Raw genomic sequence first — 14,797 nt, forward strand, 5'->3', positions numbered from 1 at the left:
ACATTAAAATAATAAAGGCAACACCCACAATACATAAGACGGAATTGAAGAAGGTTGGTTTGGTGGCTTATATTCTGCAAATTCTGCCCTTTAACCCACATTGGAAAAACAGTGGTGCAGTGGGTGTATTGTTGTCACTATTACTCCTATCCTCTTGCTACTGGTTCAGCCATCTCGTCTGTGCAACTCCCTTGAGTGTTGCAGGTGTTACTTTTATAGCACTGGCATCACCGGAGGAAATTATTAAATGAGAGTGAGCCTCAAGCAGCATTTTAGCCTACAAGCAGAGCTATCAGCTTTTGGAGTGATTCCAGTGGGCTGAAGTCTATAGCTTTATTACCACACATAACCTTAATACATTTGAGTGGTTCAGTGGGAATTCCACCACTATTTCTAATTCCCATTTGGCCTATGAATTGTGACTGCTTTTCAGGAATAAAGATATCAGCAGTGCTTGTGGACAATAAAATAAATAGTCAAATCCTTGCACAAGAATTTTAGAGACATTTCATGGGCTAGATGACATCCCAGGATATACTGGCATTCTTCCCATATGTTTACTCCAGGTGTCATAATTTCATAAAAACTGATGCTGAACCATGTGCAATAATAGACATATTTCTGGCCAATTAAAAAAAAAACTCTCTTTCTGTGCCTAAGCTAGTTAGAAAGAATAGATTGAAAGCTTCTGTGGATTTTTATCTCAAGGCAAAGAGAACCTAAATGATGTTTTTCTAGATCAGTGCAAGCCTTCACCCAGGTGTGGCCATTTGCTTTGCAATACTGATTGGCAGAATAATGAGTAGAATATGAAATGAGTATTTAAACAATTTTTGGTGAATATAATAACATTATTTAAAAACTTGAATGCAGAATGATGCATAGCATCAGGTTATCACATACTAAAACAATAATCGGCCAGTGAAATAGTATTAATCAATGTAAGACCTAGATATTATTACTTGAAACTCCTTTAAAATTTAACAATGTGGAAGCCAATATGACCTGTATGGATAGACTTAGACATCTGTCTTAGAATATGCAGACCAAAAAATGGAAGATGTTTCTGTCTCAGAAGCCACTTCACCTCTGAGGTTGATTTGACTGGAATTCTTCGAAAAACTGAAATGCACACTGGCATTTAGGAATACACAGGCTTTCAAAATTCTGTCAATTCTGACATAATATATCTGTATGGTGGAAATATTCCCTCCCCTCTGCCTTTTCAATGTTGTTTCAGTAGAAATAAAAAGCCTAGGGAATTTCTTTAATGAGTATTCAGCTTCTTTCCTGTGACTCTTGACTTGTCATATAAGATATGTTCTTTTCTTTGTAAATGTGTATTTTTGCTGAAAGCTAATTCTATGTAAGGCTGTATTCTGGATGGTACAATCTCTAGTTTGTTACTGGTTCATAAAGTTGGAATGGACATGATTCCAACCAGGACTCGAAGTCTCCATGCTCATAATTGAAATATATACTGTACATGGTTCCTTTGCCTTCAACATTAATACCCATCTGCTGAAATGGCAAGGTGCCTGCTCCCTGGTTGATTGGATGGATGCCCTGGAGCACAGGTGCTTGGCAATACTGAGTTTAGAGAAATCCCTCAGATAACATGGTTCGTGACATTTCCTATGCAAGACAGCTCTGTTGGGCATGTGTTATATGGGACTCTCTCTTCCTGCCTGAGGTGGGACTGCTGCTGGACATCCTCAGAAATTCCTGTTTGTTTGTAATGGAAAAGGCTTAGAATCACGTGACTTCTAACTTGGAATATTTTTAAAATGTTCCTTCTTAGAAGATCTTGAATACCAAGTTTTGAAAACCAGAGTGTTTTTCCAGGTACAGTTTGTTCATTATTTGCATTTTATAGCCCATGAAAATTTGGCAATCTGAAAACAAGAGCCATACTGTAGTAGTCTATCTGTGACAGTAATTTATGAGGTATGTATATAGGTATGTGTGTGTTGGGATTTCAAAGTAAATGGCCATCTTTTGGGTTTTAAGAGACTTTTTAAAAGCTGGTCTGACAAGAAAATTTTTTGAGATAGTAACAAATACTCTTTTTCTCCTTTCTTGCTATTTCTCTTGGGGAAAATTTCTTCACTGGAACAGCTATTTGACTATGTGCCAATGAACATAGTCACTGGAACTACGACTCTATGTTTAATTCCTTAGGAGACAAATGTGATAGGATAGAGTGAAGAGAGACCCCATGAGTCATCCTAACTTTCCAAAGTCTAAGACTTTAGGAGAAGGAAGATTTTTCAAAAAATATACTAAATATTTGGGAGAAACAAAGGGAAGAGTATAGGGTCTGTTATGCCTTACTTTGAGTCCAGAAAGCAATTGCCATAGACCTGAGAATGAAGAAATAGAGACGAAGAAATAAGATACAAATATGTTAATGGGCCTTAAAGAGAGCATCCCCATTTCCTTCTTCTAGGGCAGTCTCCAGAGAGGGTCTAAGACCTCAAAGAAGAAATGACTGTGAGCTTCCTATAAGAAATCAAGAGCCATAGAAGCCTTAAGGAGATGCCACACCTTCTGCGCCACTGAGCTGAGGATTATTTCAGGGTCAGCTGTTACTTTGTGCCCTGGTGATTCAAGGTTCAAAGAATCCATGTCGTCTTCTCCTACCTCCAGTGGCTTGGCCACACGAAACCCTCTGGCATTTTGATACAAATTTAAGAAGGAAGAATAGGTACTGTCTCAGCTTCCTAGCTGCTAAAACAAATAATATACAATTATTCCCAGTCTTAAGTCGTAACCAAATTGTCTATGATTAAAGCATAAGTGAACTGGGGAAACATACGTAAATACAAAATTATATAGTGACATAAAGTCCACCTTTCTGGATCTGAACATGCTTAATTTAGAAGTAATAGCTTATTAATATGAGTACTCAATAATTTGAGTACTTTATCAGTCAGAAGTCAATCAGGCAAATGGAGCCCACAACAAGGGGGTTGAGAGAGAGAAGTTAATACTGTGAACCTAATAAACAATGGAAATTTATTTTATACTGTTTTTTATTTTATACTGTTTTTATACCACAGTTTTGAGTCTAGAAGAAGTCTGAAATTGAAGCACCAGCAAGGTGATGCTTTCTTCCTAAAAACTCTGGTGTTACTGGGGCTGGCTACCAGCAATCCTTGGGTGTTTGGCTTTCCCACCATATGGCAACACACATAGCGGCAACCTCTCCTTTCTCTTCTGGATTGCTTTGACTTCCAGCTTCTTGCTCCCCTGCAGCTTTTCCCCTGTGGCCTTCTCTATAAGGCCTTCAGCATAGGATTAAGGTCCATCTTGATTCAGTTGGCCATACTTAAACTCAAAATAACATCTTGAAAAGGTCCCGTATATGATGGATTCACATCCACAGAATTGGATTAAGATTAAAAGTGTCTTTCTTTCTGGGATACATAACTCACTCTACCACAGTACCCAAAATGAGTAAGTTTCTTCTCTCTTGGGAAGCTTGCAATTACTTTAGGTAGTTATGGAAATATAAAAATATATCGAGCTCATCCAAGCATATGTACTGAGATTTATATTGATTACACTATTTATATTCTGACACATTCTAGCAAGCATTTAAGGACTATAGCAAAACTTTTAGCATTTTCTTCTCTATTTTTTTCATCCATCTTGTAAAGGGCAGTGTTTACATAATGCGTTTCATTCAGTTGATTCTATATGGGATACAAATTACCTGGTTTGCCCACTCTGTTCACTGGGAGCCTAACTTAACAGCTGGGTGTACTCCAGATCAGCTAACTAATTATAGCAGTACCTAGAGGAGATTTTAGCTTAGGGACTTTGTGAAAACAGCCAAAAAAATTCTATTCCGCTTTAGTAAGCATATTTACACACAATTAATGTATTGGCTATGAATGTCCACCTTCCACTGCCTGTTTGCTTCGGAATAGGCAGTAACATCAATTCTGCTCACAAGAACTCTGGTCGGGAGCACATCTCCTTTGGTGGGTGCCATGCTTCCCTTGTTTCATAATGTCTATACTCATGTTTCAACGCTCTTCTGACTGGGACTTTTTTTTTTTTGATTTTTCTGAATCACACAAAAGACACCTTTATGTAAGCAGAAAATCTTTCTTGGTAGATTGCCACAGAAGACTTTGCTTTTCCCCCAAATTTTTTGTGTGCTTTATTAGTTGGCATGAATGGCTGACTGGCGTTGTTGCTCTGAACCTCGTTCATCTGAGAGTCTTTGTTGACCAGTGTGTGTTCCTGCTGCCTGGCCAGCAATCTGAATGCACCATGGTGTTCGTAACCATGAGGGTGGCAAGAGCATTTTAAATGTCTTTTGTGGGCCAGAGTCACTTTATGTCTACGGTCAAAGATAAAAACAGATTTTCCCCATTATTCAGCATCAAGACAGTAGTGGATTAACACAATTTAACATTCTTCTTTCAGTTGTCTATTTATTTATTTTCTGTTTTTTTACTTCATGTCCAAAAATATGTCAACACATTTGTAACTATGAACCTGGGGAAAACTTCAGGAAAACCTGATCCTTATAATTGTCTTATTATATGGGTCTGCCTCTGCCAACTCCTTACTGTTAATATTGTTTGAAAGCTGGGTTTAACCCAGTGAGGAAAAGCGATACTTCTGTTACTAACGTGATAGAAATTGTTCTTGAAATCTTTGTGATTTTCAAATAAATTTTGAGTCCAGATGGTAATTTGGGGCCTCATTATACTCAAACACAGGAGAAATAGAAACATTTGGAAATAATTCATAAGGCATTTATAGGCTGTATAAACTAGTGGTATAAATCTATGTAACAGGAGGTTTTGGGGGAATAATTTTCATTGTCCTTTAGGTCAACTCATTGTTTTTAATAAGCAACCAAGACTTTGTTCAATATCTTTAGCCTTTGATTCTTCCAGTTTATTAATTAGCAACATAATTATTTTGTGTCAGATAATGTCTTCTAATTATGTTGCTATCTAATGATTTCTTTAACAATAGGACAATAGCACTTGAATACACAGATTCCTGTAGAAGATCTATATCCCTCTTTGAATCTTTAAATAGAGAAATAAAACAAGGTAACAGAATTAATATGCTATGATAAAGAAGAGATATTTCCAAAATCTGAGTTACATTACATTGAATATTGTATGTAGTAAATTAAATATATTGAGATATATTTAATATAGCTCTCTAATGTAGAAAATACATATCATATTGAATATCTTTTTGTGAAAATCTGCCAGTTTCAAATTTAGAAGAGCAGTGTAAAAATTGTCTTTATCTAATATTTTCTCAATTCTTTTAAATAAAAGACTAGGAGATAGCCTGTATGCTTGGACAATTTTTCTCAATGAAAATGATGAAGAAAATTAAATTTATTTTATGGATAGATAAGACTAAATCATTGTAGTTGAAATATATCATTAAGACAAATAATTGTTGCAATTTTTTTTTTTCATTTTATTCTCCTAATGTAGATCTGGACTTTACATGAATCTAATAAAGAACAAAAGCAACAACAACAAAATAGAGTCCAATTATAGTAAAATAGATTCAAATTTGTAAAATAAACTTGGTGCCCTTTATTTAGGCAAGACTGACATTGCAAGACAAGCCTGCTGTAGATTCCATTTTTATTTACTTCATAGTGCTGAACCAAGTTCAATGAAGAGTGGTTTGTTAATTGCTTATTCAGTGAACTTCAATAAATAACTCACAAATTAATGTCTTACAAAACATTGTAAGCCTACTTCATTTGAAACCATGTTGCAGCCATTAGATTTCCTCCTCTAGATAATGTTGAACAGGAAAAACTAATATTAGTTTCCTATGTTTGCTGTACTAAATTAACATAAAATTGGTGGCTTAAAACAAAATAAATTTATTCTCTCACAGTTCTGGAAGCCAGAGGTTTGAAATCAGTATCATTCGGCCAAAATCAAGGTGTCATCATGGCCTTGTATGTAATATGTTGCTTTTCTCTTGCAGCTTTTAGAACTCTCTCCTTGTCCTTTGCATTCAATAGTGTGATCAGTATATGATGGGGTGTATATTTCTTCATGTTTATCCTGTTTGGTTTTGCCTGAGCTTCTTGGGTGTGCATATTCATGCCTTTTGCTAAGTTTGGGAGTTCTCTGTCATTATTTCTTTGAATATTCCTTCCGCCCCTTTTTCTCTTTCTTCTCCTGCTGGGACTCCCATAATGTGTCTATTGGTTCACTTGATGGTGTCTGCAGAGGTTTCTTGGGCTATTTATTCCTTTTTATATTTCTTTTTTCTTTCTCCTCCTCAGCCTAACTCATTTCAAGTGTCTCATCTTCAAGTTAATTGATTCTTTCTTCTACCAGCAACAATCTGCTCTTGAAATACTCCTGAGCCATTTTTCACTTCAGTCATTGTGGTCTTCAACTCCAGTAGTTCTGTTTGGTTCCTTTTTAAAATTTCTATCTCTTTACTAAGACTGTCTTTGTTGCTCATTCATTGTTTTCATGATATCCTTTAGCTCTTTCTCTGTAGTTTCCTTCATCTCCTTGAGCATTTTTAAGATCAGTTTTTTAAAGGCTTTGTTTGATATGTCTACACTCTAGTCTTCTTTGTTGGTATTTTCTGGATTTTTATCCTTGTCCTTTGGATGGGCCATCAATTCTGTTTCTTTATTATCTTGTACTCTTTTTGCACACTATACATTTTAATATTTTAAAATGTTAACTCTTTTATTTATTCCCCAAATTGTCTTTTTTTTTTTTTTTTTTTTGCCAGATGGTAATAAGACAGAGATTTTCTTGAGCTTCAGTCCTCCTGTCGGGAAGGTCTGCTCAAGGAAATTGCAGGGTGCAGTTTTCCCTGTCTTTCTGGGCCTGTGTCCTGGGTGGTTTGCTTGTTAGTTGTTTTGTAGTTCCCCCATTTATAGGAGTTTGGTTGTCTCCTCTGTTTACCAGGAGACAGACCTCCCTCTCCTGGGTATTTGAAGCTGGTAGGCTTTGTCCCAGCCTGTCCACCTCTATAGTTTATTACACTCCTTTCATTGTCTTAAGCTGATTTTGCCTGAGGGGCAAATTCTGGGAGGAGGGCACATTGGAGAGGACTTTCCCAAGTCAGTCTTTCCCAGCCAAACCAGGCCAGGACCCGTGAGGTGGGCACAGACAGGCTCCAAAGTGCCCTGGGGAAGGGGGTCAGGAAGGGTGCCAAGACCTTCTCTGATGGCTCTCCAAAGCTGAGCTTTTCTGACCTGCCCAGCAAATGCATCCCTTCAGCTAACTATCCCCTGCAATCCTGAGGAAGTGCAGCATCTTTAAGTCTCTACTGCCACTGCCCCTGTCTGGAGAGGTTTGAAACAATTGCTGCTGCTGCCTTTGTTTAGGGCCAGGTGGAAACAACAGCTGCCCCAATGATGCAAATTCACTAATCGATAGCCATGTTCAGTGCCTCCCACCCCTATTTTGGGGGAACAAGATTTTTAGGTCTCTTCCTTTCACAAGGGAGCTAGCCAGGGGCTGGACCCTGTGGTGGCCTGCCACAGAAGTGGGGGATGGGTGCCAGTAGCCAACACACAGAGAGCAGCTTACTGTTCTTTACTGTAATTTATCAACTTCTTCCTCCTGCTTTTCCCTAGATGCTATACAGTTTCTTCTGAGCACCAGAGTTTCAAAATTGTTGTTTCAGAGAGTTTCTGTCTATTTAATGGTTGTTCTGATAGAAGGACTGAATCCTGGTGTTCCCTATGTCTCTGTCTTCCCACAGACTTCTAAATTTGACTGTTATTTTAACAAATGTTTTACTCTTTTGTTTTGAGTTTCCAATAGGCACTTAAAATAATCAACATCTATACTTGGCAAGTTGCTATGAGTTGTAGCCAAGTGTCTTTTAAACTCTCACACAGCCATTGCTACATATGCACATGGTAACCAGCCCATGCAAAACTTTGATAAGTAGTTTACATTGCAAAAAATGAACTAGTTTTGTGTCCCTTCTTGCACTAGCACAGGGAAATGATTCAGAAGCAATTCTTCACATTAACCTTATTAGAATTTACCAAAGACCTAGGCCTAGAATTCTTCTCTTCCATTTCAAATTTTGTCTTTTGGCAGGCATTTTAGAAAGCACAAATGCTGATAAAGTATACAATAGAATGACAATAAATAACAAAATTAGAAAATCATAAAAACATGGAAACTTCATAATATAATTAACTTCTAACCTACATAATCCATATTTTGCAACATTTAAAGCAACAGCAGAGCAGTGAGGGAGAAGCTGAGTTGTGACATAAAAATACATTCTTGAGAATGAATATATCCATACAAATTTTTACTATACCAGTCGAGTTTGGTCATTCCTATAAGTCAGTCACTGGACATAAAGGGAGATTGTGGGAGACAATTTAGGAGGGAGAGGCTGATATTGTCAATTTACTACCCTCCCTTTTGTGCAATACAGTGCTCAACAATTATCAGTAACCTCCTCTATCATCACAGAAAAACTGAGAATGCACTCAACCAAATACACACAGTCTTACTATATACAGTCATACTAATGAAATTGCTATTGGGGACACACAGTAACTACCCACCACTGCAAGTTCTAACACTGTGTGGTACGTGGAGATTTTAAAAATCCTCCCCTTTCCCCCCCAATCTAGTGAAATCCTTTGTGACATCTTGTAGAACCCTAGGGTTCCATGGAAACTCAGTAGAGAAATTTGCTGTAGTTACCCTGGATTTCCTTCATTTTCTGGAGTGTGGCATGTTCTTTCCACTTCACGTTCTTCATATTATCAGTTCTGCTTGGAATGCCCCTGTCGCATTAACTCCTTGAACTTGAGACCCCAAATTAGTTCAGATTCCCCTATTTTACCTTACCACAGTTCTCTATATTTCCATTTATAGCATTTTCACAGTTGTACTTGAAAAATCAACAATGTCAGAGGTAGTTTAACATCTTTCTCTTCCACTAGGGAATAAACGACGTGATAGCAGAACCCATGACTCTTGTGTTCGCTGCTAAATCTCCACTCCATATTTTGATCAAGGCCTCCAGCAGTAATGCCTAGCTTGGCTTTTGTCTAATAGAATTTACTGAGTGAATATATGAACAAATTAATGAACAAGCTGAAGCCACAGGACTTTAACAGGTGGTGAGCATGAAAACTAGGGCAGTTCAGTAGATTGCACAGCTGGCCCCAGATTTTCTGTGAACACTCTGTTATGCATTATGCAGGAGGAAAGCTAAGAAGGCAGGGAAGAGGCCCAAAGGAATCTCTTTAGAACCATGTCAAATTTTTGTTTTAAAAACTGAGTCTTACAGGGCATAAATTACAATAAAATTTTGGGAACATATTCAGAGTTCTAACGTCACGTGACTTGAAGTTCTCTTAATAGTCTGGCATCAAATTCCTAACGCTTCTTATGTGGACCAGAATTTGTCAGGTGAAATTTTCTTCAAATTTCTAGGAATAAAATGACTTACTGAGCAAGGAGACTCTTGTTTTGGAGACAACATTGGTTCTTAAAGGAGAGCCTTGGCTCCATTTAGGCCATGAGCTATGCTCTGTCTTCAGAAGTCATATGCTCCTTTCCTGGGAAATGTGAACTGAGCAAACAAGAAGGACCAAACAAATGGGCACAGAGTTCCAATGCTATGTGTATATTTTATTTTTAATGATTACAGAAGGGAGTTTTTTTTTTAAATTGCTTGAATGCAAAGACATTTTCTGGCAGAAGATAAAACTCCAAGCTAAGCAGTTATGAATCCCTTCCCAGAGATACTGCTAAATAGTAATATGAAACACTGCTCCTGCACTTTTTCCACCTGTGCCAAAGTAAGAAATGAATTTGGGTGTTAAAATATGAGGCTCCTAGATTTGCAATGAATAAGGAGGGCTTCCATTCAGTAGACCATTAAAAGAACACCTGTTTGAGGATGAGACCAGGTTTTATAATTCTTTCTAGTCCAAATTCTGTTCCCAGTTTTCTCTTTGCCCTAGTAAAAGCTTACTATTTGTACTTTCTCTTTGATAGCATTAAAGAGTTATTACCATAGGAAGAAGATACATTAAAAGAAATTCATTATAAGGCATGCAAACCTTTATTTTATTAGATATGATATTTTCTGTCTATTGTGAAACTGTTTATTTTGTTTATTTTCAGGTAGCAAAATCATTTTAAGAAATATCTTTACTGTATTTTGTCCCTTTCAATTTATCACTCAAACCCCACAAAGATTTCAGCATCAGAACAATAAACTAAGAAACAATTATGTTTCAAATGAAAATTGAACAAGTGCATCTGTCACAGGAAAAAAAAACTTATTTTTTACTTCTCCAAAATTTAAAGCCTCAGAAGACTTCCATAAAAATGTAACATTCATATTTCATCAAGCTATTAAATAAAAATTGATTTTGGTGGAAATACATTATAGAAAGAGTCTACTGTAAGAATGATTCAGTCAGTGCAAAACCACTTCATTTCCGAATGCCTGGATCAGGCACTACATGAAAATTCAGCTAATCAAGGTGTGATTTTGGTGGAGATGACTCCTCAAATTCTAGTATCTAGCATGAGTACATTTGTGGTTGCTTTGCATAGGCAAGAATTTGGTTCACTTCCAAATGTTTGCTTTCATTTATTTAAGTATTGCACATGGAAACCAGCATCCCACAGTCTCAGTCAAAGATTCTCAGTAAGGAAACAATAAAGAACTCTCTACCTAGAACAAAGATGTCACCATCTGTGAAACCAGAGTCATCCAGATCAAGTCAGCTCTTAACATTAACGCTTCATAGATTTCATTATTTTCTGACAAATACATTTCACTGAAATCAGTTAATTAATGAAATATGTTTTGAGAATAAGCATTAAGCAATACTAAAGGATAATTTGATCCAGGGATGTCTGAACACATTCAGCACAAAAGATTATATTCTGTAGGTAGAAGAAATTTTCCTTCAATCTTTCTGTAACTCACTTCTCCCCCAAAATAAAATAAACTGTGTTTCAACCTTTTAAATAATGAAATATCTTTAGGTAACATGTGATTTTTCCATTCCTTAACTGCTTTTAATTAATTTCACGTGAAGATAAGTAAAAATTTCAAGATACCAGACATGTCTGTTTTTCTGTTGCCTGGGTAAAGATAGCAAGTAGGAGAATTGTGAATAACTGTGTAAACATTTTGATGAACAATAGGGTCTTATGGGACAATCAGAATACAACTTGATTCTTTTATCTGTTCACCGTTCAATATTATTGTGTGTGGCTAGTTCTTACCCTGCAACTCCAAGACTTTCTATGACACTTACAGATAATAAAAAGTCACCTAGCCATGTCAAGATACAAATCACAGTCTCCTTTCCATATTTAACATACCCAATCTAGTGTAAAAATTATAAATTCGGAGTCACTTTTAAGGTAATTCTCTTCCCTCCTTAGACCTACCCAGGGCTAGCTTGCTTCCTTCCTTCCTTCCTTCCTTTCTTTCTTCCTTCATGATTATATATGTACTGATTATTGTCAGTCAGAAGGAGAGATGTCAAGGTTGCTAGCAAAAGCACAATTCACAAGGCTCTGATGAAAAGATGTTTTACTCACATATAGAAGTGACAGAGCAAGGTCAGCTTCCCTACTAGGTGTGGTTCCCCATAGCCTGCTCCCTCCTTCTCAGGGACAGATGTACCATTGGGGTGTGAGCAGGATGTCATAAAACATGCCCACAAGAGTCAGGCTGTCTCCCATGAATGTTTACATATGCTTGAGACAATAGGGGAAGGAATGTACCAGCAGTCCCCTCATCTACTAGGGGTTTCCATTTTATCCCACCAGGCTGACACACCTAGTCCTGAGCACAGGATGTTTTTGTGGGTCCCAGGGAACAACAGTAGGCTGCATTAGAACTGCCCCTCCACAAGTATCTCCTGTGTGCTGCTCATGACACTGAATGCTTAGGTCTCTCCCATTCTGTCAAAATAATACAAAACATACATATTCACAAACACATATTCATGCATATACACACGCAAGTGCACACACAAGTGCTCTTCTCTAACTACCATCATATGTCCCTCTTTTATTTTCTTCTTTTCTTTTCATTTGCATTCATTATGTGCCATATAGTCAATTGCCCTAAGTTTTTTTTCTTCAGTTTCTTTTGGTATATTTTCTTCTGAACAGCCTCAGTTTTTGGCTTAGGAACAGCCTGTTTCTTCTCAGTAAGGATCCTCCTGATGTGGGGAGGGGCTTGCATAATGAGATTATGTGACCATGATCCCTTTTGGCATCTCAAAGGCTGTGTTCACCTGATAAGTCAAAGATCAGGGAATCCCCTTCTAAATCCTGAAATTCAACATTATTCTCTGCATTTTTTTTCTGCATATGCAGCAAAGATTCAGCACTCTTTCTGAGCTACTGATCCCATTTCAAGCTCTGCTATCTAGCCCGGGGATGCCTTCCAGGTACACCATTGTATGGAATTAATATGACATATTTAAGAACAAAACAAAGTACTACCGCTTTCCAATTATTGGCGTTTCTCTCTCCACTCTTTCACAGCCAAACTTCTTATAAGACTTGTTTATGCTCACTCATTTGCTTTACTTCTTCAACTCCCATTTACTCTTTTTTTTAAAATTCAATTTTATTGAGATATATTCACATACCATACAATCCCAGTGTACAATCAGTTGTTCACAGTACCATTATATAGTTGTGCATTCATCACCACAATCAATTTTTGAACATTTTCATTACCACGGACAAAAGAGAATAAAAGTTAAAGTGAAAAAGAGCACCCAAAATATCCCAAACCCCCATACCCACCCCTCATTATTCATTTACTTTTTGTCCCCATTTGTTTATTCATCTGTCCACACACTGTATAAAGGGAGTGGGAGGCAAAAACTTTTCACAGTCACATGGTCATACAGTATAAGCTATATCATATATGATTATCTTCAGGAATAAAGGCTACTGAGTTGCAGTTCAACAGCTCCAGGTATTTCCTTCTTGCTATTCCAATACACTAAAAACTAAAAAGGGATATCAATATACTGCATAAGAATAATATCCAGAATGACCTCTTGACTCTAATTGAAATCTCTCAGCCACTGAAACCTTATTTTGTTTCATTTCTCTTCTCCTTTTTGGTCCAAGAAGGCTTTCTCAATCCCATGATGCTAGAGCCAAGCTCATCCCCACAAGTCATGTCCCACATTGCCAGGGAGATTTACACCCCTGGGAGTCATGTCCCATGTAGGGGGGAGGATAGTGAGCTTACCTGCAAAGTTGACTTAGAGAAAGAGGCCACATCTGAGCAACAAAAGAGGTTCTCGGGGTGGGGGTGGGGTGACTCTTAGGCACAAATATAAGTAGGCTTAGCCTCTCCTTTGCAGTAACAAACTTCATAAGAGCATGCCCCAAGATTGGCATTTCTCTCTCCACTCTTTCACAGCCAAACTTCTTCTAAGACTTCTAAATTGCCTTCTAAATTGGTAGCCTCCAATGCTTATGAGAATATCAGTAATTCCCCAGGTGGGGAAGTTTAATATTTCCACATTTTCCCCCACTCCCTCAAGGGGCCTTTACAAATACATTTTTATTCTCTGCCCAAATTACTCATACTAACCTGTACAAACCAACAAGATTTCATTCCCTATTCAACATTCCAAGTAATTATGTTGTTTGAATAAACTGAACATACAAGTTAAATTATATAGTGTGTTACAAAACATACAGATTTCGCACCTCATAAACATGTCTTCTATTGGTCTCACCCAGAAGTTGACATTTTAAAGCACTGTCAATATCATCCTTTACCCTTTAGTCTGATTTACCTTAGTCCTAACCAAGTCCATTTCATTCATATCTCTAATTGAAATCTGATCTCTGTTGAAGTCTGGTCTCTTGTTTCAGACTCCTTAACATTTGCTTTATGGGGTAATGCTGACATTCATAGCTGCTGGACTCTAGCTCTGAGTCTCAGGTGTCACACAAATACCCAAAGTTCCAGGGACTGACCAATTCATACACAAAGAGCTCAGCATCTCAGAATTTAGAAATAACCATTACAACTCAGGAATAGATGTAAGTGCTATAAGAGCTTACAATCTAGGGACCTTTACAATAAGCCTTCTCCTGATAACCTATGCTCTCAGACTCAATTCTAAGTTTGCACATTATAGTTTGTCCATATTAGTGAGACATTATAATGTTTTTCTTTCCATTTCTGGTTTATTTCACTCAAAATACTGTTCTCAATGCCATTCACCTCACAACTTCACTCCTTCTAGCAGCTCAGTATTCCATTGTATGTATACACCACAGTTTGCCATCCCATTCATCAGTTGATATACTCTTAAGCCACTTCCATCCACTCCAAATAATGAATACTGATACCATAAACCCCACTGTGCTAATGTCCATGCATGTCCCTCTTTTCAGTTCTTCCAAGTATATACCCAATAACAGGGATGCAGGACCATATGGCAACCCCATGCTTAGCTTCCTGTGGAACTACCACATTGCCTTCCAGGTGGGCTGCACCATTTACTTCCCCACCAACAGTGATTAGGTACATCCCTTTCTCCACATTTTCTCCAGCACTTGTACCCCTCTGTTTATTTTTTAGATGGTTTTATTCACACACCATAAATTCCATCCTAGGTAAACAATCAGTGGTTCCATGTACAATCACATAATTATGCATTCTCCACCACTATCTATATAAGGACATTTCCATTTCTTCCACAAAGAATGAGGAAGAGGCAAAAAAAGTTAAAAGAAAAAGAAAGAAAAAATAGGAA

This window comes from Choloepus didactylus, chromosome 9, assembly GCF_015220235.1.
Source record: "Choloepus didactylus isolate mChoDid1 chromosome 9, mChoDid1.pri, whole genome shotgun sequence".
Taxonomy (NCBI): Eukaryota; Metazoa; Chordata; class Mammalia; order Pilosa; family Megalonychidae; genus Choloepus; species Choloepus didactylus.